Source organism: Bombus affinis, chromosome 11 (genome assembly GCF_024516045.1).
Source record: "Bombus affinis isolate iyBomAffi1 chromosome 11, iyBomAffi1.2, whole genome shotgun sequence".
Lineage (NCBI taxonomy): Eukaryota > Metazoa > Arthropoda > Insecta > Hymenoptera > Apidae > Bombus > Bombus affinis.
This window is the reverse complement of record NC_066354.1, coordinates 9,116,364-9,142,663: the sequence shown is the minus strand read 5'-3', so window position 1 is coordinate 9,142,663 and position 26,300 is coordinate 9,116,364. Positions and strand designations below refer to the sequence as shown.

The window sequence follows — 26,300 nt, the reverse complement described above, 5'->3', positions numbered from 1 at the left end:
AGAAACTTTTTTAATCATTTCTGCTTGAAGGTAGAAATCAAAGGGTGAGACGTTAGCGTTAAAAAGGAACGTCGAAAAATAAATTCCGCTTTAGTACATGTTCAAACACATTAGCGAAAGTAGTAATTTAAAGCGAAGTTAATATTCTTATACTACCCTTTTCACTTATTCTTACGCTATATGATACATCCTATGCTAAGTTTCGTCACGCGATCTTATTGAAAAATATAAATTATTTGAAAGAACGATAATATTACAAATGTAACAATTACGATTCACTTACAATTCCTACTATTCTCTACCAAGTAACGGCTATTCGGCGAGGACGCAAATCATGCTGAAACTCGAAACGGCAAAAAGAAAACGCTCGTATCTCGCAACCACGACGATTGCTGAATCGAGGCAAATAAAAGCAACCCTATCGGCGCAGACTCCAAACGAAAGCACGTTCCAGCCAAACTCGAAATCGATCTCGGCAAAAAGGCAACGTTAGTGGTAATTCGTGGTAAAAATCGTGTCTCGATTCGGCGGAAACGTTGGTCGGTCCAGTTTAGAGTCGTCCATGGCGATCTTACGCGATCCAGTCAGGATTATCGAGATGGAAATTTCGTGCTCGATGCACGGACGACGGAAACGCGCTCGAGAATCATCGGAGCGTATCGTACGGGAGGGGTTCGACACGAAGAAACGGCACAAAGACGACGTTGGCCACGGAATCGTGGCGAAAGAGCAACCTGGGTGCAAGCGTCGTTCCGAACTTTGATCGTAAAACTGTGCCGGACTTCTCAGACTAGCTGGAGCGTCCGTCTTGAACGTCTGCCAGATCGGTTATGCTTGAATAAATTTACGTGTCGAAGCAAAGCGTGAACTGCCACCGTTCCGTTTTCCTCGTTCCGCCATCGTGGTTTTTTTGGCCTTATGCAAAGTCAGGCCGCGAATAGTCGCTCGGAGGTGTGAAGCGAGACGAGGGTGTAATTTCTGATAGGAGACAAGCGCGACGATGCTTCGGCTTGCAACGGTGATACCGATGATCGAGGACAGCTCGTAAAACGAGGGTTAAACGACCTAAGGCTCGTTTTTAATTTCTGTCACGCGGATGACATGATTTTACGATGCTGCGAAATTCAAGCTTGTATTGTCGTTCCTGCTAGTTCGCCTCGCGAAGATGTCCGCCGAATCATGTTCGCGCTAGATCGTTTCTGTCTGGTAAATTTATACAATGGACGAGTTCGAAAACATGTTCGTTGTTCGGGACGTTGTATGTTCGATGATACACGCAATGGAGGGAACGAAAGTATTCGTGGCGTGGTTGTATCGGTGGGTACAGCTATTATTTCGAGGAATGAACGAGTCTAAACAGATATAGATGAGATTTAATAGATTTCGTTAGAAGAAGACAGTCTGACAGGCTTTCCTTACACAATATCAGTTTTCAACCCGCAGACGTATTTCTGAAACGAATCTGTCATCTCGTCAACTAGTTGGGTGTTGAGTTACGTACGTTACTAGCTGAAAACGGTTCCAACATCTTTTGATCCTCTATTCGCGTACTATGTTTCGATGAAATATTGGAATAAAACTTCGCGTAGTTCCCTTTTGCGAGAAATAACCATCTTCTCTGACTCTATGGATATATATATATAGTGGCTCAAGATGGACGGATATATTATACGTGTTTACCGTTCACTCATCGTAAATTAATAGATGCCTTCGCATTTGCAACAAATACCTTGCACAAGTTTAGATTTCATTGAAACTTTACCGATATAATCACGATAATTTTACTCTGTTAGCACGTTAACGAGACCACGAAATGTTTCACGTAACACATGCAACATACTCGTGAAAGATGTGCGCGAGTCTTCAAGAGCTTTCGCGATTCATCCTACATATCCTCACTCGTTAGAGACGTCAGTTTTGTCTGTTTAAACACGTTCGTGCTCCTTCGAAGATGCAGCGAAGGCGACGTTCATTGATTAATTATAATCAGAAGTCCGTAACGCGTGACAAGCCGTGACGAAAGTTGCAACGAAGCGTTAGTTAAAGTCAAACGAGGTTGATCGGCGCATTAGTCATTAGAAGGCACGAGATGAATTACGCGTGCAACTTCAAGTTCCAGTCCGTTTCCAATACGGTAATTTATTAGGTTCGTTCGCTCGACGGTTTCTTGTCGCGCGATCGCGACCGGGATACATTAGGGAAGATAGATGGCACGAAACCGTATCGTGGAAAAATTCAGCAAAAATGGGAACGTCGGCGGGCTAAGTGATTCGAAGACGAACACCATCGGACCTCTAAACTTGGCAAGAATCAGAAACCTTGAACGACTCGAAACTGGGTTGTATTTTGTTTACGCGCAGCGACTTCCGGGGTGGAAGTGGTCCACCTCGAGCTTTAATAGCGCCATTTGCCCCATCTGCCAAGCAACAATTTCTCGGCCAAGCATATTTTACACACCAGTCCCGTTGCACGGTTACTGAGCAAAGAGAGTATTCGAACACTTATAGAAACATTCTATGAATATATTACGCGTCATATTTTAAATTTCATAATGAAATGAAATTCCAAGCTGTTTCGTAGAGTAATATAAAAGTTACCTGTGATAAATGTTCGAATATTTTCGGGAGACATTACAGGCACGCATCGCAGCGAAATTTGATTTTAACCTTTCTACATTAGATATTTTGAAACTCTGATTATAAATAAAACGAGCTATGATTGTACGACGTTTAACTAGGCTGGAGATCGTTTTATGATGTCTCAAGTGGAATAAAAGAGCAGCCAAAAGAGACCGTAAGCGTTGGAATACGAGATAGTATTATAGATCTTAAATATTAAAATATTATCGCACCTGATGCAAATTTTCTGTGATAGACAGAGTATCGTGGGTACGAGTATGCATATATTATAATTAGATACGTAAAGAAAGAACAAGTTTTATTTCCAATGTGTAAAGAAATTTACGGTTAATATGCATTGTACGGAGGAAAGTGAACTGATTATTAGCTTTGATACACGATTACTCTAAAAAATTTGTATTCGCTTAGAACAAATTATTTCCCTCCTCAAGTTTAATATTATCTCGATGCATGATGGTTCAACAAATTCAAACAAACTCGAAAACCAAAGTTTTAAAATGGGAAGAGGTATTTTCAATCTGTCATAAACGTTTGTGTTACAGGAATGCAGAGTAAAATTTTACCGTTGCATAAAATCGGAATAACACGCGGAGTATTATGCGTGTTAATATGTTCCATGTGAGCCATCAGCTATTCACAGCATATGTATAGTCGGCAGAAGTAAAATTTCCGTTAGGGGAACAAAAATATCGTTTGCTATACTGTGCAAATACAGTGCATGTAATATATTACAACGTTTAAATATTTTAATCTAGCCATTCCTTCCACTTAAATTTAAGATACTGTCAAAACTCAAAACATTCTTATATATGTATTTTCATCTTCTAAGAATGAAGGAACGTTTTAACTTCCTCGATTTTATAAATAGAATCATGCACAATATCAAATCAATTGAATGTAATATCTCTTTCCTAGAAGAAATTCTCTTTTCAATTTTCCTATTGTTACTATTGAGATATGTATAGTTTTATGTGCTAGACTAGATTAGCCGCGTAGTAGTGACACACGTATGTGAATACGAGTGTATGGAAGTATGTGTGTGCACAGCGTCTGGAAAAAACAGATGAATGTTAACTGTTCCGTTGGCAGTGTGATGTGGAAGATGGCGAGACAAAGGAAGTGCTGAGACGCGTGCAAATGTATATCGACGAAGATCCAGGAAATCGTTTATTAAATAAATCTAAAACTATTTTCATATGAATTCTAAGTGTAACCTTAGTGTTCCTTTACTTTTATTTCGGCGATTATGATCCACAATCCTCAACAGTTACAATGGCTACAGAATTGATATTATATCTAGTATTTATTATAACATTTATACACCAATTAAATAGGTACAAATGTATTAAATTTCGTATCGTTTAGCGATAATTCCATGTGACTGCAAAATATCCATATCGTGAAAATATTGAATTCCATTAAAAGAAATTACTTGGTTGGAAAATACGGAAAATAAATATATGTACAAATGTACATTGTAGCCACTGTAGGTTTCCAATAGATCTTCAAATTTTATTCCCTTCAATTAAACGAATTCTTGGATCGTCGTCGTGCTTGCTTGCAATACGTCGACCGAGTCAGTTACCGTTATGATTTAACATGGAACGAAACAGCGTCTTGGCTAAGCCAAGTGTGGATGCGGCAATAAAACGGCGGATATAAAGACGTCGTCTGACAAAGTCAGGGTGCAAAGTTACAGAATGTAGCCAGAAGTTAAATCGAAACGCGGGGACGTCGTAAAAGAGTCTGCCGTTAATTTACGATGGAGCACTGACAACGAGGATCGACCACTTTTCGTCAACGACATGATTCCGTGGGCCACAGGATCGTCTTCCGGCGAGTCGGCAATTTACGATGTCCAATTATCGACCTGCGCTGACCTATTTACTCGTGGAATCGTGGAAACGCTCCTTAATATCCCGAACCCCCTAATCTCAGCCGACATCGCGACTATGTTGCCGTCGATGAATCACAAACGTGATAAGGAAAAGCGTATAAAACGTGAAATGAACGAACGAGGCTTTACATATTCTGATCTGCTCTGTTTCAAGCAACTGACATTTTGAGGATGGAAGTGAAATATGAGAGGGATATTTGAAAAATTGCCTGAAAACATAATCAAATTCAAGAATAATCGTATTTCGTAGGAGGGGAAGTATCGAGGCACGAAAAAATGTTTTATGATTATATTACGTGCGTTGTATAAAATAATTAGAAACTTCGTTAACGCTGTGGCGAGATACGATTGTTACGTAATGTCCACTATTATATTAATATTCATCGAACATTAATTATCTATTTCTCTCCGGAAAATACGAAGAAAAATCGGGTCAAAGAAAGGCAACTGGCTTGAACTCACCTCGATTTTATTAAACCTAAACCCAAAAATAAAAACAGACAGAGTTACGTAAGTATCTCTCTCTCACACTCTCTCTCTCTCTTCTTCTTCTTAGATCTATTTCTAGTTTCTAATGAACAATCCAATCTTACACAAATTACTTTATAATTCAACAGAAAAAGAATGAAACTACGGTTTTATACATTTTTTCCTCACTCAGATTTCGGGTGATCCGAAAATTCCATCGAAAAACTAGATCATTCAGTAAAGAATACTTTCAACGATATTAAGGTAGGATAATCTTTTCAACTTGTTACAACATCTAGCACGACGCAACAATCGTTCCTCAATATTAAGGAGACTTCGGAGACGATTTAAATAATTCCGCGGGAATTTGGTCCCGTACGGGTACCGGAAGGTCGGGAAGTTCTTCAATTTATAGGAGAAACGTCGTTGAATGGCTTTGCCTTCCTTTTGCCTTTCCGCGCTTCAGTCCCTCCCTATTTCGCCCTTTCTGTCGCCGTATCTCTTTTTCTGCTACATTTCTCTGTGTTCCATCCACTTGTAGTTCGTCTTTCATTCCCTTTATCGCTTCCCGGTCTTGGCGAATCAAAGACCGCGGTCGTAAAAATGGAGATTCCTGTTCAACGACAGGGTACCGTATCGATAAGGAAAATCAAATTGTAATTCCTCGTACGCGTACGAGCGCGACGTCGACATAGTCGATAAGACGGAGAAAGAGAGCCACTTAAGATTTAGTAGTCTATAAAGATCAGCTGTTTTCTTGTTGTTCTCTTACTAAAATAACTTTTTGCTTTATCGCTACTGACTTATATATATATAGTTCCCAAGTATACCCAGCTTGTCTCTTAAAAAAGATTTAATTACTTCCTGCCCCATAAACGAAAGAAAAATTTGTCCATTCGAAAGTTAACCTCGAGCAAATACGAATTTCCAATTTCAATGTACTACTTCCTGTTTATCATCGAACTATAATCCATAAACCAACATTCGAACCCTCTAGGTACACCAGGCGATTGACTAGCTGCAAATTAAAGACGAGCCATTAATTAACACATTTATGCGCGTCAATAGGGTGACAACGATAAATCAAAGCGCAGTCGATATTTCTTCCACGGTCTGTCAGCAAATCCATTTCCAAGAGTCCCGCAATTTCTTCGCCCGAGCATCGTCACGTCACGTCGATCGTAAGAGAAGGATACGCAGCATCGGCAAGTCAAATAGAAAAGGAAAAGAAGAAAGGAAGGACGAGCATCACGTCCGTCAAAAGCTCTTCCTGTTCCGTGTATTTGTTACGTCGCGTCGCGTCGGCACGAGCTAACGAAAAGAATCGAGTGCATTAAAACCTTGTCAAGGGGCATGGGCGACAGAAAGAGCTCAGCCCTGGGTCGTTCTACAAACGGAAGTATGCCGGGTGATTGATGGCCGACCGATTGTCAGTAGAAGCGAACGCACAGCAGCCTCGACGATAATTCACCGCTACGTCTTTCCCTTTCTCTCTCTTTCCTTATATTTCACTCGTTCTCACCTTCGTTCTTTCTCCCTCGTTCTCGGTCTGTCTCTCGTTCTGTCCCATGGCCGACACGCGCCAGGGCTGTTAAAAATAGGGAACAGCGGAGATTAGACGGCCGCAGAGTTGTCAGACATCGGCGGCATCGGGTAACAAGAGGCAGCGAGAGAGCAAGACGAAAAGTCCTCGCGAGTAGCGTGTGTTGACCGTGTTCTCTCGCCCATTCCTCGTTCTTCCTCTTCATCATTTTCATTGGCCGGACGTTCGTTTGCGCCGGGCCGTTCTATTCTTTCGCCGCGACGTCGTCACGGCCGCTCGCTTTTTACCGCATAATTAAGCAGCCTCGCGTCATTCGTCACGCGCGTTTCGCCGGCTTTTAATTTAAACTCGTGATTCATGAAGCCACGATGACGAAAAAAGGCAACGCATCGTTCCTCGTAAGGTGCGCACCTCGAAGAAACCTGACTTCGTAATATCTACATATATATATATATGTGTAGGTGATGTATCTACTCAGTAGAAATTCAGCAGAAATTCAGTAGAACTTTACTTGTTTGAAAGATTGGACGAGAGAATTGATACAGAAGCTGGGATAAAGATCGAAATCTACTTCGATTCGTGACTCTGTGAAATGTGCCTTGTACACGTTGTATCTTAGCTTTAGTTAGATTTCGGTCGAAAGACGTTGAATATCACACGAGCCTTTATGTACCACTGTATCGATTATTGTCAATTACAGCGGTTGATTTATAGGAAATTTATCTGTGCAAAAATATACAAAATGATCGCTTCGTATTTTAATTTCTCTTTTACAAAAAAATATGAATTTGCGTAAACGTGCAAAGTCTAGTAACGAATCATACTATGTAACACTGAAGCAGATAAGGGAAGTCGTGATTCCTCGAAGTGATCAAAAAACTGCACTAAACGATAAGTTTATCCTGTATCTCATCCACGGCTTTAGAATCAAGAAGGAGCGCAAAGAGCGACTGGTAATATACCTCTGGATACACATATGAACTTCTTGATCGATAGGTTAAATAATCCACGATAATAAACGAACCTGTTCCTCGATCGATTCGATATTTCTGCTGGAACGATGAGTCAGCGAGCAGCAGTGCGAAACGGAGAAATAGAAGTAACGAAGAAGATGAGAAACGTGGGACGAGTGAATACCAGGAGAATGATTAAAATCGTTCGAGAATTTGATCTTTTTTTCAATTAAGTCAGCACTTCGACCAGCGACTGATTGACTTGCAAGGTTACTGCGGATCGATGCCTCGTTGCCTTTAAAAGGATTGAGTAGGCATAGGTCACGGTTACGAAAATCACAACACATTAGATACACGTTTCCAATGATTGAAACATAATCTTGTTAAAACGATACGTATCGTATAGTCAAATATAAAAATGGAACGTCGATCTTGTATATTGAATCAACACGTTTGTATCGAGAAGAACCGCAAGGAGAGCTGGAACATAGTTTGTATGGATGATGGGCGAATGAAGAAGCTCGTTGATCATTTTCTCGCGTGATCTCATTGAAATAATAGTAGTTTCAAGTTTCAAAGTAGAATTTATGAAGAATATATGTTTGAATATTCTCTTTACTGACAGCTTGTCATTTTAGATTTAGTAACCGAGAAGCTTTACGAAAAAATAATCTATAGATCCATGGTGAATATTATAGACGTTGAGTACATTTTCTAGTCAGATAAAAGAATTATTTCATCTTCTTTTTTTAAGCGCTATTATAATTATCGATTAAAACGAAGCTCATATTACAAAACTAGAACTAATTCTATAGAAAATCTCCACCGAGTTTATATCGATTATGGGAGAAATAATTTTATTTTATATGTAAAGGTATCTTTTGTGTAATAAATAATGGTCTACTATCGTCTATTCGTACGTTTTAATGCACCAAGACGAAATATTCCAATTTTACGTGAAACTGAATCAAAATTTATCTGACACGGGCAGAATAACTCTTTCGAATGTAATTTACTTTGATAGTTATTTTCAGAGCGGTAAAACTGAGAATTCTGAGGTCGAGAACATCGAAAATTCCTTCGATTCATCGATCCGTTTTTAAATAGCTTCCGTTTATTTTTAGCTGAAAGATTCTCTGCAAATAGTCTTATATAAAATTCCTATGATCCTATTCGTTGCATGCTATGAGCAGAATAAAACGTATCGTTATAACGTATAAGACAGCGTAGCTACTAATGTCGCGATTATAGTAACGTTTGAAACAAGAGTGACGAACGTGAAGCAGACAGTAGAAATGTTATGCATTAGTCAGCCAGAGCTACAATTACGTCATGCGTATAGATAGATTTTATGCTTTTTGATCTCCAACTACCTGACATCTAAATCGAGAGACACGTGTTCAACAAGGAATAATTATTAAATTTCTCACGAGCACGTAAGATAAGACAAAATGTTATCGAGATAATTAATAAAATGACATGCAACTGGAGGACAGATTACAAATACATTGTATGTTTTACAATTCTGTATAATACGATGTGTTTTAAAATATATAATATCTATGAAGCTTTACGAGTTTATAAAATTCAAATTATCGAAAATTGTAGAGTTTCAGTGGAATTAAAAAATCATAATCAAATGAAACATTATAACAACTGCACTAAACGGTGTCAAGGCTGCTCGAAACTCAGAACGCACATATATTTTAATTTATCACCCCATAACTGACAGCAGTCGTCATATGATCATAAACCTTTCGCCATTTTGCATAAACTTCCCAATCTTAAACCGCACGTCTTAACTTCAAATTTACAACTTCCTCTTCTTTTCGGTTAATGCGGGTAACTGAAAATCTCGTTCAGGCTTCAATCGCCAAGCTGTTTTTCAAACTAACACTTTCAATGCTACTGATGCATACGTTGCGTCGTCTAATAATAAATAGAAAATGTAAGTGCGGCTATCGCGTTTGTACCTTTTTATGTTTCGACAAAAAAACTTTGCTCTGGTTTTTGGAAAAAAAAAAACGATGGTCAATATGCTGAAACACAATTATCGGTTAAAGTAAAGCTACTTCTGGCGAGGAAAGATACGCAATTGTAAAAATGGAGTAACTACTTTATTAGCAACGAATATGCTTCACGTCGAAGCTTCGCTTAAACCGAGTTGTTCGAAAAATTCGTGTTTCACAATCGATGTCTCGAGGAAAACATAACCGAGTAAAGAAAGAAACATAACTGACTATAAAAAAAAAAAAATAACTAGAAAGGCACAAGGCCTGTTTAAATTGTTTTCATTAAACCTCTCTAACTCACGCTCAAACCTCTAGAAATCGAGAATTTTACTTCTTCCTTGAAATTCGAATTGCCGAGCTTCGATTACGTTTTAACGATGCTTAATGTTTTATTTCCTAACAACCACGAGCACAGCATGCGTTTACTATAGTCGATCGAAGAGAGCATTAGACGTAGCCAAAAAGAAGCACGCGGGCGTTCGAACAATGAATGACGAAAGACGAGAACGAACTCGCGAGAAGCATTCTCGAAAGCACAGCACCGAGCGCGTGCATTGTCATGCTAATAGCGCGCGTACAGAGTCATCGATCATCGCTGCTTTGCCTTCGCTTTCGCTCTCCTCTGTTTCTCTCCGTCTTTTTTCCTCTCCCCCTCTCTCTCTCTCTCTCTCTCTCTCTCTCTCTCTCTTCTGTTTGTCCTTTCAAACATTTTCCACCGCCGGTCCTTTGTCCGTACATTTTGCCGCCGGTGTTTCCTTAATAACGTAACCTGACACATGCGCGATCCACCTATACATAGACACGCACATACAACCGAGCAGCTTTTAAGCACCACGTAATCACGCAGTAGTTTCGCTAACGTCCTTTCCAACATTCGAGCTTCAGAGGGACGCGTGGCTGGTTACGTGAAAGCTCTTCGTGGACGAAACACGGGAAAGAAGGCGAGAGAAGGGAGATTAGAGGTGAAGATTCAATTTCGAACTGGCAGTGTTTGCGCTTTGTGCGCCTGCCCGCTTGTTACGCCATAGTTTGGATAGGTTTTAACGGTGAAATCCGGAAGATGGATGGATGAGAAATATTTATAAGGTTTCGTGAGGTTTTGTACCTTCTAATTATAATACGATAATTGAAAAAGAAATACTTTTAATATCTGACAGATCGTTGTCTACTTAGGCTGGAATATAACATTTATTTCTGTTTCGAGGAACTGCGGAGGTAACGGAAACATTTAGAGAATTTTTGACTTTACAAACTACCTGGAATGTAATATTTATTTGTATTTTGAAGTATTTCGAACGTCGAAGGAATTTTTGTGTATTCGTATCATTCACAGTACGATATTTCTACTCAAATAATCTGAAACATAGCGTTTAATGTATAGGGAGATTGCTGAAAAAGAAATATTTATAACGTTTCGAGGATTCTTAGCTACGCGTACCATCTGCAATAAAATATTCCGTGGGAAGAAAAGTATTTGTAACGTTTAAAGAATTCCTATTCGTTCAAATTTCCAGAAATATAATGGCCAATGGTGAATCGTCGATGTGAACGAAGAAAAAATATTTGCTATGTTTGAAGAATTTTGTCCATGCAAATTACCTGGCAAATGGTACTGGATAGTGAATCAACGATATGGTTGAAAGAGAATCATTTCTGATGTTTGAACAATTTTTCTTCATGCAAATTACCTAGAAACGTAAAAGTGAATCGACGTGCTGGTTGTAAGACAAGTATTTGCAATGTTTGAAGAATTTTAAAGTATATTGAGTTTAGAAGATTGATATTATTTCTTGGAATGACGAGCAAAAATGTAGGTTTTGATTCAGAGAGACGAATAAAACGTGTACCAAGTAAACGTAAAGGATATGCCCCTGCAGAAATGTGCCCTACAAACCGCTCGTAATCGTGTTTCTACTCGGTGCAGCTATCTACCTTTACGACAACTTTATTATACGCTTCCCGTGATTATGTACGATACGAATTATAAGATACAGGTAAGGTTCCTTCAAACGAAGCGAGGATCGTTTCGTGTAACGCGCTATTATCAAACGTTGCAAGTCCGTACGAAGTAAATTACGCTGAGAACAAGTCTTCCACGTCTGCGGTTAAAACTACAGTCTATAGACCTCTGATAAATACCTGTTTTATACACGACAAACGCGAATACGTAAAACCAACGATTACAATGTACATAACATGCTGATTGTAGGGAAAATGTCAGTTGTCAACTAAACGTAAGAAATACAAATAAGAACTAGCGATACACAGCTATGGTAGATTATCTACCTCCGTTCACGTAACAAATTACCTTGCTTCCTTTAGCCTGTAACTCAGTACCCCTGATGAACACATTTCAAACATAATGACTACATAAAGGTAGTATGATCGCAGTATCGGACCAACTTCTCCGATCGATTTCTATCTCGAGGGAAGATAAACGAACGCAAAAATTACTCGATCCATTATTAAATTGTATTCCACAAGCGCAATTTGCGAGCACTGAAGAAAAACATAATTTAGAAGCTCTCTGAAAGGGAAAAGATACCTATACTCGCGCATTTACGAGAAATGCATAAAAGCAAAATTCATTTTCCGGTCTTATAGTTAAATCATTATAAAAATCGTACTTATTTCGTGAATATAGAAGGAACAAAAGATGTAAAATCAAAACTTCCAAGGAAGTTTGCTTGATTCATCTTCTGTTTTATAGATCCTATCTTTAGAAATCCTTTCGGTTGTATTTCCCTATCGAATCCACCGAAAAATTAACAACGTGAAAAGCTAACGAAAGTGACAACAGACCGGAACAACGATCATAGCGATGTCGCATAGAGATCTAATTGTACGACAACGGACTTGTTGATGCGTACAGCGAAGATACACAGTGGCATGCCAGATTTATACACACACACGCGTCCTCAGAGAAACAGAGATACACATAGCACGCTCGGACGACTGGTCGGTGAACGAGCCGCGATTTATAATTCCTTTAAGCGGAGCGAGAGCGCCGCCGGGCGCAAATTGCCACGGGGAGAATACGCCGGCCTTGATTTGTCGCTCAACACACCACCAACTTCTTGGCAAATTGCGCGGTTATGCGGCTACACGTCTAGTTCATGCGTCATGTTTCTCGATGTCCTCGAAAGTCGTGTTTCCCGTATCGGGCGATGAAATATCGCTTCTGGTTTCGTCAGTTTTCCAACGTAACCGTTTACGACCGATACGTGTTAAGAGACTAAAATATATTAATCGTGAAAGTCTTATCTTCTATTCTTTTATCTTCAAATTTGACGCGGTATGTGATTTATTCATTATCGTGTACAACGAAAAAGAATTTTCTACTGTTGCGAAATTCTGAAAAGGATTCCTTTATTGGCTGTATATGATAAGAAAAGAAAGACGACATTTCAATATTCGAATATTGGTAGTAAAGTTGTTAAAATGCTATTGAGAAATTCGTTTTAATTTTAGTAAATCGTTCGAAGATCCTGTGTACAAGAATCATAGGTGTTTTTCCTACACGTAAGTTATATCCAGGATTATGTGAGCGTGTAAATTACCTTTATCGAATTTCTCTATTAGATCACTCGATAATTTATTTTTCTTTTCCTGACATGAATAACGAATGTCATTCTTACAACAAAGGCTGCGATCAGAATAATGAAATTCATCGTGATTGAAGTTTTATAAAAAGAGGAATAAGAAATTTAGTGGAAGGACAATAAATAATCCTAGACAATGAAAATACATTACCGATTAATTCTACAGAGATATTTGCTTATCTTCGTCCGAAGTATCCAAAAAACCGTATTGCTTATATATTTTACTCTAATATACGTACATATAGTAATCAATTTTTACATAAACCATACACAATATTTTAACCATACCATCTACAATACGGCATTCATTAAAAAAACGTGTTTCGAGTACTGACATTTTTACGATATTTATTTCAAACTGCCTGTACATCGTGCAAGACTATAAAACAGAATAAAAAAGAACAGAAGCAGAGCCAGAAGCGAAATGATAAATAGAGGCACGTTAGCTCGTCCACGGTATAATACATCCCCAATTAAAAGCCACGGCGCGTTGGACTTTTTGAAATTCCATTTCGTTTCTGACACCGTTGGCAGTAACGCGTGTCCAACGTCACTGGGCCCGCAGAAATTTCATTAGACGACAGACTGACGCAAATCGTAGCATTTTTACCGCTAATTGTCCGTCGACAACGAAAATATTCTACAGAGTCTGTGAATTCTTGCCGGGTGCACGCTAAAGCGATGTAATTAAATAACGAAATTTTCCGCGTTCCATCCGCTTTATTACGAAATTCCGTCAATAATCGCCCGTTGATCGAATCAACAATCTTCCTCTTTCGTAGTTTTAACCCTTTCCGTTCATACCACGACCGAGTCAAATTGATCGGATTAATTCGCACCACGCCAGATGACTATAAAAAACCAGAGAAAATTAAGAGGAGAAATAAAGGAACGAGACGGAGGATGTACGAAGAAACGATCGATTAAAACGCATCGTTCGATATTCATTTTTCCAAGAGAAAGGCTGCACGTCGACGACACGGCCGATTAATTAATTTAAGCATCTCCAGCGTGACGTTATTAACCTCGAATTAAAAATAGCCTCGGAATCAACAGCGACCGATCAAAGCCGTATGAATGGATTAAACGAACAAAAAAAAAAAAGAAAAAAAGAAAATCGAAAAAATAAAACAAAAGGGGAAAGGGAGAGAAAATAGTAGAAAAGGGTCGAGAGAAAAAAGGGATGGTGACAAACAAGAGTGAAAAGAGGTCGATTAGAAAAAATGGGAGTGATATGTTACACGATGGCGTCGATCGCTCTTTGAAAATTCTATGGAAAATATTGTCGGGGCCACGCATCGAGCGTCGCTTCATGGAAAATACGTCTGACCGACGATCGTAAACGTCTATTGCCAGTAGAGGTACCGTGTACCGAGCGGCTACCATGACGATGGTTCGCGCGCGCGTCATTCGTCGAAACGACGAAACGGTTCTACACCTGCTCGGTCTATAATTCCAAGACGTTCGTTTACATTCCAACGACTCTACGAGAGCAATATTTTTACAAAGTCTAGAACATGCGCCTAGTGAAACCCGGCTGGCATGTAACGGACTTCGCGTGTGTATAAAGCTAAGAATAAAACGACAAGACTTCGTTAATTGAACGAGAAGAAGGATGCAGTAACTTCACGTGAACGGCGTCCATTAGCCAAGGAATATAGAAATAATAATAGAGGATATTGTAAGCAATATCTGTAGCACTTTAACGAAACGAACGCGACGCGATGATTATAAATGGCGCGACTTCCTACCACTTTACGACGAATACTCCTCCTATTTTCCTTTATTCTCCCTTTCAATTTCGATTTCAAACTAATGATAGAGGAGAATCGATATCATCGAGGTCACGAAAATTACAACGGACGAGTCTAGCGTGCTATTCTAATCTATAATTTTCTCTATCACGCTACTTTCCCTTTCGTGAAAGCGATTTCAAAGTCTCCGACCGTTTAACCGCGTTTAGAGATCACAATCTTGTCCATGACACGCTCGATAACGACTCGTCCTTCCTCTTTCATCGATACGATATGCAAATCGTATTTATGAAAATGAATAAATTAAAATAAACAAAACGCTACGTCGAACGATATCTTATAAAGGATCGTAAAATAGTCGTGAAAGAAGAAACCGATAAAGAGGAAAGGAAAAAAGATAAAATAAAATCAGAGATCTGAGAGCGAGCTGTATCGATCGCGGCGAGTCGCTCAACGTCGGCACATAAATTCTGGAAACGAAGCGGTCGGGCTTCCTCGAGGAGCTCGCGAAACTTGAACGAGGTCAAGAAGAAGTAGTAACGTTGTCGGTTCCCGCCACGTATCCTCGTGATAACTGCGCGATAGAATGTTCTCTTAAATTTCCCAGGTGGATCCCGGCCGTACTTGCTTTCGCGACGTCTTTATACGGTTTCCAACGAATACCTATGCGTCTTGTGTCGGCCCATTCAACCATTCGCGAGAAGCCACGTCCTTCGAGAATAAGCGAATATCGAGGATGTCGCGGGAAAGTGGCTGCTTCCACGGACAGGACTGTCATTTTTCATGTATATAACTCGTGCCTGGATTTTCGAGACGGTAGAAGTTTCGCGAAGGAGCAACAGAGGCGCGACGGAACCTGCGATTCCAAGTGAAACTGGCGTCACAATGAAATTCTGGATATCTTTCTTTTTGCTTTTTTCTCGTCTTCCCGTGATCACTCTGACGTTTAATTTTCCTCTGGATGAAAAAGCACGAGCAAACTTCGGCGCGTTGAAAATTGTTCGGAATTAAAGCACAGTAACTCGCGAAAGTAATATATTTACTACAGAAAATATTTATGTATATATTATGCGTGTACAAAACATTTTGACATTTAATCCGTATTATAATGAGATATGACTGTCACGATTATGACTATCACATTGGTAAAATTTCGAATCAATTGAAATTGTATATAATATTGTAACATGAATAGTCGTGTTGAACGTGTAATTTGGTTTCGAATTTTACCGATATAATCGATGTTACGATATAACATCGAACGAAGAGGTTTTTCAGAAAAAAGTAAATGGGAAATGAAAAATGACATTTCGTACGATCCTTCGTTTTCGAGAATATCGTGTATGAAAATATGCGGACCGGATACCACTTCCGCCGTGTTTATATTTGAGTAGCTCTTCAAGCTCTTCAAATACGTCGGATTTTTTTTTTTTTTTTTTACTATAAGAGGTCACGGAAATTTCCGACCGATATGGGGCATTTTTTTTATTACGAGCTATTGCTCCTATAAATCGCGCACGAATTTCACGTATTTATAGCGATGTTTATTACACCGAATTTTGATTGAACGTGACCGTACTCCGTGCATTTTCAAACTCTATTTTCTGTACGAAACTTTTACACGAAAAAAAGGCATAGAAAAAAGAAACATACATTCCAAATTCCAATTTATTCCAACAAACGCAGCTTGATATACGCTTCTCTTTACTGAGACACGAGATATCTGCCTGATATTACTCTTGTTCCGACAACAATGCGAAATAAATTATCCATATATTTTACGTTCGAAATCAATCACGGTAAAACCATGGATCCGATACAAAACAGTGTATCGCGATTAATTCCAAAACAAGCTCGCCAGTAAACTCCGAAAGAGGAACGGGACAACAGCTCGTGGATAACACGAATTACGGGATCTAGTAGCAAACGCGTGTCATTTGTCGCTCGCGCGCTCCCTCTTTATTAGTTTTGACTCTCGGCTTGCAGGGATGTGCCGGATCGCAGTTTGCGGCCGGTTAACGGTGACAAAAAGCGCGAGCTGACACTGGGAAAGAAAACGAAAAAGAAGAGGCTACCAACGTACACGATCGTACGTATGAGCAGAACGTACGTACGTCGGAACGGGAGCAAGAAGAAAGGGAAAAATAACGAAGCGTGTCGAGTACGCGAGACGCGAAGAAGAAAAGCTCACACATAAACGCGCGCGAGCACCAGCGCCACAGGGACGAGTGGTGACTCCCCGTGGTATTTATATAGATGCTGGAGTGTCGCCAAAATGCTAGAACCGACCCTATCTATCGTCAAAAACACGACACACCTCTCTTCTTCCACTCGGTTCTATCTGCCTCTTTCCATCGTTCTCGCGTCTCTTATCTGGCGTGCTCCTCCTCTGACTTCTCTCGGTTTCTTGGCCGAGGATGCGACAGCCAAGAGTGCTCCACACCATCCACACACCCGTGCGATGGTCAGAGGGGATCTATCTAGACGGTAGTTTTCGCGGGATGCTCGTTCGAACCACTCCAGCAGCTTTATTTGTCAACCACTTTGTGGCAGAGCCGAGCGAACCGTCCGTCCGGTGAAATTAAAGGCCCAGCGCCACACCGATGACGAAGGTCACTATGCATCGTAATATCATCTTAATGTTGCTGCTGACACTCGCTACTAACGGTGTCACTCTCTTGTGATACACTGTGCTAGCTTTCTACCATGGAGGTAAATTCACGATTTATCGGATTTTGCGAACGAAGAAACGATTCAACGGTTCTAGATGAACCGTATCGTTTAGTGCTGGACTGTATCGACGTATTCTTTCATCTATGGATTTCCAGCATCGTAAACAAGTGCATACGATTGTGCTCTCAGTGAAAAGTGAAAAAGAACGATGATATATATTAGAAAAGTTGCTTTCTTTTCAATTTACCTTGAAAATTCCTATTATTTATGTCACCTCTTTGGAATAAGTGAACTCATAGGCGCAAGCTATTTCGCTTCTCGGAATTGAACAGTAATCGTGTGATGGAATCATGAAATGTATACGAAGTGGAACTGACCAAGTCTTATAAACAACTGAAACAATTTAAACTTTCAGACGGAACTACGTCAGATTATAAATACGATACAAACGTTAGATCTCGCTAATCAGTCGCATTACTCGTTACGTATTATCCAGCTGTATAATAATGTGTATCTGTTTCCATCGTATCATGAAACCTGTCGCTGGAAATCAAGGTAAACAAACAGGAACGATCGAAGTTTAGCGACAGAGGCATTAAGTAATTATAATCAAACGCAGCAACGTTTCCGATTGCACGTACCGTGTACACGGACGCTCACAGTCTCGCAAGTTCTCGGCACGTATGAAAAGAGAGAAAGGATGAGAGGTTGAAAGAAAAATCTTTTGAGGGTTATTTTTAGAGATGCATCGCCGAACAGGAACATCGGCCAATTCATTCGAGTATTCAGGCAGTTAAGGATCCGCACGATGTACCAGATATCCCGATGACTGCCAAGATTTCATAGCAATGACTATCCCGAAGACGATTCTGTCCAGAGCTGGTTATAAAGAGGATTTTAAGAGGCGAATGATCGACATGGTCAACACCCTCCGATTTCATCGACCCTGTAGTATCTTCTTCATAATCCACGTTCTGTTTTCTCTAGATAGAATCTAGCAGCTTTGATTTCTCGAGGAGAGGTCAGACCTCGATCGTGTCAGATCGCGATGCTTTGGAGAAACGATTGGCAATCCGCGATATCGATAGAAAATACATAGATCTCGTTTTCTCGTTCTCTGCACATAGATAATAATGTTAGTCGATAAATGTTCGTTTAAGATGGATCTTCTTTGAAGAAATCTTTTCTGAAGAAACAGCAACGAAGGTTTCACCGTGGCTTCGAAAGACAGATAAACGTGACAAAGCTTTAAAAAAAGGTAACATCTCGAAAACTGAAAGTAGGACAGGAACCGCGTGATCATAGTCCTTTTTAGAGAAGAGGAACGGTACGAAGTTACACCATGACACGAGAGTACGCGACAATGGCATCTTTTTAGAAATTTCCATCGCGGCAGTTCCGCTCGGCGAACTTCAGTTAATTTCGTACGCTGCTCGCGGTCCTGGCTCATATTCGGAAACATTCGCGCAAAATTTTCACCGTGGCGTCCCCGATGCGATGCTAAACGCGCACGAAGAAGCACGAATGGCTTTTGATACGCCATCTGAACTCGCAAAATGTTCGTTCGTGCGTGTTTCAGCGCGACGAAATGTCTTCGCCGCTTTAAGTGTTTGCAAATGTTCGCGAACACCCAGGCCGCACCGTGAATACTGAGTTTCCAGTTCGATTAAAAATTCGCCACGTTCTCATCTTCGTTCTTAGTTTTACAGCTTAACAAAATTACTAATTATACTCAATTTTATTAATTTCTCTAATGACAAACTCGATGATCGTTCGTTGATAAATATCTGCTGGTTATATTATAAATTTTGCATTAACAGATAAGAGAAGTGGCATTATATATGGTTTATTTAAATGTTAGAATTTAATCCTGAATTAAGAAGGGCTATACAAAATGCTTGTAAAATATTTTTAAGTTAAACAGTAACTGAATTTCTTCTTTATATTTTATACGTGATATTCTTTTCTATTGTCTTGGAAATTTACTTTTTCTCGGTAATCCATTTAATATGGGTAAACGTATATTTCATTCTAAAAAGTACAAATAAACATGCAACACGAAATTTATTTCACCGTTAAACCTACATGAACAGTATTTTTCCAACACAGAATTAAAACAAAGTAAGTTGCCTCTAACATAACCCCAGGAAAAAGTTATAAAATATAGCCACATGATTCTACTCTTCAAATCTTATCAGCCACATTTTTATTACCATATTATGAATCGCCATAATACAATGTCATTTTTCCTTCATTTAGCAACGACCTGTCTTTTTCTCTTTTCTTTTTCTTTTTCTAATTGCAAACTTTCTTATTCGTCTAACACAATATCTTTACAAAGAGAAAACACTGTTCGAGCGGCTCTCTCCATGTTCGTTTCGTAGCAAGAATTCTTCATTAACACAGCGAATTTCTACGATATTATATTTCGGTCTGAAGGGGAAAAACGATACGACATTCTACGCGAATTTCTAGCTTAAGTAGCCAGCTAGTACAACCGGTAAGGACGTCATGAAAAGTTCCAAGTAGTTGGTGCTACGGCTAGCAATTAAGAGGATCATTAAAGCGAAGATATCGCGCACGCTTTGAAACGATCGTCAACCAGCGATGTGATAACCGTAAAAGAATACGAGTGGGAGCATTAGAGGGAGAAGAAAGCTCGCCATTTTGCACGCACGATCGAGCAATGACGAGATCGAGAGGAAAACGTGGAAGAGTGCTAGATCGATGTTATTATTGTTCACGTGGACGTGAACTCTCAAACGACTGGCTCGTTTCTCTCTCGTACGCCTCTATTTCCGCGTGAAATTATTACCTCGGTACCGAGAATGCTGAGCTTCTTCCACGATTCAACGACTAAACGATCGAGTTCAATGTCTTCCGCAATGTATAATATCGAAGATTTTTCACGTATCTGGTCGATGTTTAAGTGTTTGATATCGCTAACTACGCTTCTGTAAGCACTCGAACACCTGGCCATAATAGTTCACCGGCCACAATATTACTAAATCTATTAGTTAAAAGTATAAACATATATGATCGCCTGAGATAAAATTAAGTATTAAGATATTAAGTATTAGATTACAGTATTCAAATATACTTCGTGGGAAATATACTTTACGATATCAAGCTACAATTTATGTTTCAAAAAGTGTTGAATACAAATATAATATTTGTATATGTAAGTAACATTTCGTATAATTTAGAAGTATATAAGTGTACATGTACAAAGGTTGAACAAAATAATAAAAACGCTTGTTACATGCCATATATGTTATATATATAATATATAAAACATGTTTCCATTATTTCATATATGCTATATACGTATATAACATATAGTAGGTGTTTCCATCATTTCGTTCAACTCCTCTATATCAAACAGTTATTTCTTTTTACACGATCAACGTTAAATTTATCGAAACCACTATCTGCGCCAGTATGTACGCGTTATAGTTCCAAAGACACTGAACGAGCGTAATTATCGTCCGTCTATCCGTACGCGTCTCCCGTTCGTTGCACGCGAGCTAATGGTTCAATAATTGTTTTACGACACTATTACATTTCTCGACGGCGTATTAACGGAGAGAAATAAGCAATGTAACCTGGGTGCGAGTACTCGATGGTTGGAAAGTTTTAAGACGTACACCGGTGAAGGATGTAGCAGCGTTGTAGGAGAAGATACGATTAAAAGATTCATAAAGACAGTCGCTGTAGGGTTGTACAGGTAGATTGAATGGAGTAAGAAATAACAACTGACTGAATTTTACAGAGTGAGGGAATGCTTGAAATTTGATTTGAGAGCATTATGGCTGTTGACGAATGTCTACGTTATAATCCGTGAACGAGTGTGATGCATTATATGAACATTTAAAAACAGGAAATGGATGATAAAGTGTTCGTAAATCCCTGACTTGTCTTTAATGTAATATTTCATTTTCACGCATTCACGAAGTTTATTTGTACAAAAATATATTCGAATAATACGCGTTGCAAAATCATCGGAGGCACCGTATTTTGTAATAACGTAAAGAAATGAAGTTATAGAAAGAAGTATATGAAGACTGATATTGATTTGGAAGTAAAATAATCTTCTCTGCTTCGAATGGTAGAAATTATTATTATACCGAATGTAATACTACCACTTTTAACATAATTCCATCGTTCTTTTTAATCAGAACAGAATAAAATCCCTTTATATCAAATATAAAATCACTCTTTCGTTCGAAGAAAGAAAATTAATATTTTACTCCATTTCACGTATCACTTTTTCGTTCGCGTTCTAAAAACGCAGAGGAAAAAATTCTCATTCCGTTCACCATCGTATCTCCTTGTTTGGCGCAACGATATTTCGCGGGAAAAACAATCGAGACGATGACGAACACACCAAAATTAGCCGCTTCTCACTGACATATCCTGCGGTAATTTGCAATGCAGTTGTCTAATGTCGCGCACACTGGCCGTTACGCATTGTTTCGCATCTGCGATTTCGTGACAGGGGACATTCGTTGGCAGACCGCGAAGACCTCGAGACAGTGTTAGTGGTAGCGCACGCTAAGTTGATTAGGCTAGCAAGCTGGCGCTTTGCACGATTTTACGTTTTGCACGTACCGGCGCTCGTGAACGCACCGTTTCGTGTTCTCGCTGACACGCCACGTTTTCACGAGTGATTTACGATAAAACCACCGGCACCATGACCGGCCAAAATGCCAAAAAATCGAACGACCTACCACTTCCTCTTTCCAGTTTCTCCTAACTACGGAAATAGAAGTTTGCGGAAATTATATATATGTACACGAAGATCGTAGAAACAAATATAGTAAGTACATTCTTGTAATTTTTTTATTTCAATCTCGCTTTACGACTAAAAAAGAATGTTTTAATAAAACAAAGATAAAAATAAAAAGAAACTGTTAGTCAATGTTATAATCGATAAGATCAATTTTTTAACAGTTTTCACTATCGCAGAGCTTTTCTGTATTTTAATATGACAAGCAATATTTTTTAGACTATGCAGACGATGGAAGAATACATATTTGACACCAAGGTCAAATAATTGGATAATTTTGATAACATAACTGATTTATAAAACCATTAGTGTGTAAAAAATAGAAAATACAGTTTAAGTGATTATTCTAATCGGTAAATAGTTTAAGTAATCATGGTAATTATCATTTGGTTAATCTCCTTAGTATTTTAATCCTTATGAACTGGTAATTACTATATAATCTGATAATTATGAATGTGTAATAATAATTAATATTTAGTATTCAATTAACATTGGTATTAGATATTATATTTACTAGCTCGATTTTGCATACATATGAATCATTGTTATATATGAATCATTCTTCGAATTTGATATTTAAGAAACATCCAAGTACATCTAAATATATTAACATTCTACTAGATATTTATTTAAATACACGTCTATAAGGAACCAGCGCCCCAGGTGCAAACGATAGAAGAAACTTAACAAATTGTTCTGCTGAGAAACATGAACATGTTCGACTACTTCTTGTACTTTAATTAATCTTACTTTACTTAACTATTCCACCTAATTCTACTTCACGAAAAACATACAAAACTACTGAACCTTAGATCCAAAATATCACATGACATTTTACAAATACATATTCTTAGATATGTTTGAAAAGAGCCTTGAAAACAGAAAAAATCGTTGATATAAATTTCAAATAGAAGTTCTTCTACAAAGAGGTCGTGTTTTGTTTACAAAGTTAAGATGATTAGGATGCGAAGCTGATAGTAGGAGAAACTAGGGCGACCATTTAGACGCGTTAATTGAAGAACCTGAGTTTTCCGGTGCAATACCGATATCAATCAGCCTGATTATCGCGTATGCATCAAATGGTACAGAAATATCCATCCAGAAGGCGAGAAATGAGAACAGCTGTCGATGCTTGGCCCGGATGCGTTCACTATGACGTTAAACGCACGTGACAGCCGTATGTCAAGCACATAGCCGTGTTCTTTTTCGATTTCAAATCCGCACACATACAAACTAGATCCACAGATTTTGCCCCGAGTCAAAAAAATAATGAAATGGTCGCGTCCAAATCTATTGGACCGCAGCCAAAGAAACAGATACCGTAGCGCGATATGACAGGGGAAAAAATTGAAGCCAGAACCCGAAAATCCCATAGACGATAACAAAGGTATGCACTAGGCGTTTTTTTCGACAGCACTGTGTTCGATAACAAATAAATAAGCTTGATATCCGTACAAATGTGATTAATACCGTGTGACGACGCTGTTAGGTGATTAAATTCAGTCCCTAATCCTTTATCTATTGCGACACATTTGTATGTATAGTTTGTATTTGTCAATCTTCGATATAAATATTTGAAAGTAGAAAAACTACAAGTACGATATGTCTTGGGATTAAAAGGATGATACGAATACAACCATAATCGTAATATGTGTCACGATTGTCACGGATATTACAAGACAAGAGTCTAACATTTTACACAATAATCACATTACGATATTTACTATATCAGAGTTCTGCAAGCAACAACAATATTTCTCCTCCTGTCTTGAATTATTCTACAAAAACTATTATTACCACTCTCACGACGCATAAAGGAATGCTTTATTTATACCGAGTGCAAAGCAGTAATTATAACTGCTTCAAAAATGCAACAACGATGACCTAACGTGGCTTGTCTGAAACTTTTTAATTTCCATTCCTTCTTTCTTCCGGTGTGCTGTTTGCACTGAAACATCCCTACGAACCGGCCGATGTTTCGCGTTTCCTGTCTGCGGCTGACTTCAAAGGAATCGTTCGCGGCGCTTTTAAATCCGATATTAAACGGTTTAATAAATGAAGCAATTTTCGATAAAGAGTACGGGCAAACGGCTCTCTTACTTCGGCTTCACGTGCACACGATAACCGCCCGAAGCGCGAGAATTATTTTTTAGAATACCGGAAGAGGATCGCGAAAGGGTGGGCGGCTCGCCCTGTCGAACCCGTGGGGTTAATTCGCGATTCGCAACGATCGTTGAATACTTGAACGCTGGACAGAGAATGGAAAGGAACGAAAGAGAACGAGAGTGGATCTCCCGTCCATTCGGCTCTTTTATTCCGTTTTCTCTGCTTTTTATTCAAGCAACATCGGATTTCTCGCCTGTGGCGAGACCGTAACAAGTTCTGTCAATTTCCACTCGTGGCTGAATATTGAAATGAGTCAAAGCGATGTGGAAATGTTTATCGCAGGCAGAGGGACCAAGGTCGAGAGGAAAAAAGAGGGGAGAAAAAGCAAGGAGGAAGCAAGCGAACGGAAAAGCCTCGCTAATCTAAAGCTCTAACCCATGCAGTCGGAAATGAATCGCGAGTAAGATTCTCGATATAATGGAAAGGAAAAATAACGCCGGGATAAGCTGTATCCGTTCGTTTGCATCCCTTTGCATCGTTCTGTATTTTTCTATCGGCAAATGCGTCCGGCTTTGAAATTATTTCCGCTCGTTTCTTGCGCAGCTCACGGGCGCGATCAGAAAGAAAAGCGTACAGTTCTATCGCGAATGATGCACGATCGACGTGAAATGGTTCTGGAGCGTAGTTTTGGTTTCGTTGAAAAAGGACAAATGCCGCTAAAACGTGCAGATATTGGTTGATAGCTGGAAATATACATGTACGAAAGTGGAATGGAGATTTTGTTCGGTTCTTCCAGATTGGTTTACTCTTGTGTTGGTTCGAGTAAGGGCATAGTGTGGGGCATAAGTCCGGGGGATGGGCATAGTGTGTAATGCTGCAATTAGTAGATTAGGAGAACGATGAATAGACAAGTAGAATAGGACGTTAATTGCTGTGAAACTAACTTTCAATCTGTTGATTGTATCTCATGAATTTTTTGACCATGTATATTATTATAACATATAAGATAATAATATTCATTGTTAATAATCCCAGGTATTCTATAATTATATTGAGAGGAATTATTGTTTATTTAAATCTATCAAATACACGTTTCTCTTCTTTTCCATAGAAAGAAAAATGTTATGTGCATGTAAGTTTGTAATTAATTGGCAATTTAGTGAAAATTTACGCACAAAATATAAATTGCAATGTTAAAGATAACATACCATAAAATATGAAACAAACGAGGGAAGGTACAATACATTTCCGACAAAAATACCGTTTTTATATGCGATGCTTCATTACCTTAAGACATATGTACGTACATATATGCTACCAATCCTTGAAATGTATTATATATAACGTATTCAGACGTATATATGGAGATAAGAAAATAGAATGAGTTGTAAACTGTATCTCATGAATAGGAAACGATCGTTTTAACGAAGAGACGTTGATCCATTCCACGGAGAGATAGTCACAAGGCAAATAATTGCACGATTTATTGGAGAGGAATAAAAGGGAAGATACGTCGTTGTGAAACGAAAATAAATATCTACATTCGACGGGGCGATATTTTTATACGAAAAACTGATCGAGCTTCGAATAAAAAATTAACAAATGCGGGAAAAAGTGATGATACTAAAAGATAAACACATACTTTGCCAAACGCGATGAATCATACTTTATTCATTCGGATTATTTGTTTTCTACGAAGAATCTGAAACTCATTCTGCAGCGCTGTTTTTACAATTTTGAGAAATTCACAGTCACGAAACTTATCATGTCGATTGCAATAACTTCAAGTTAAGGAATTCGAATCAAAATTGTGTATTACGCTAGATACTTTCGCAACTTTCTTGCCAGTGACAAATATAAACTG

General features: G+C 38.8%; 1 protein-coding gene across 5 annotated transcripts in view; it reads right to left on the bottom strand.

The window, feature by feature from the left end:
- The window catches only part of LOC126921658 (uncharacterized), a 570,126-nt gene that overhangs the window by 317,049 nt on the left and 226,777 nt on the right, over positions 1-26,300 (bottom strand). The window lies entirely within an intron of this gene.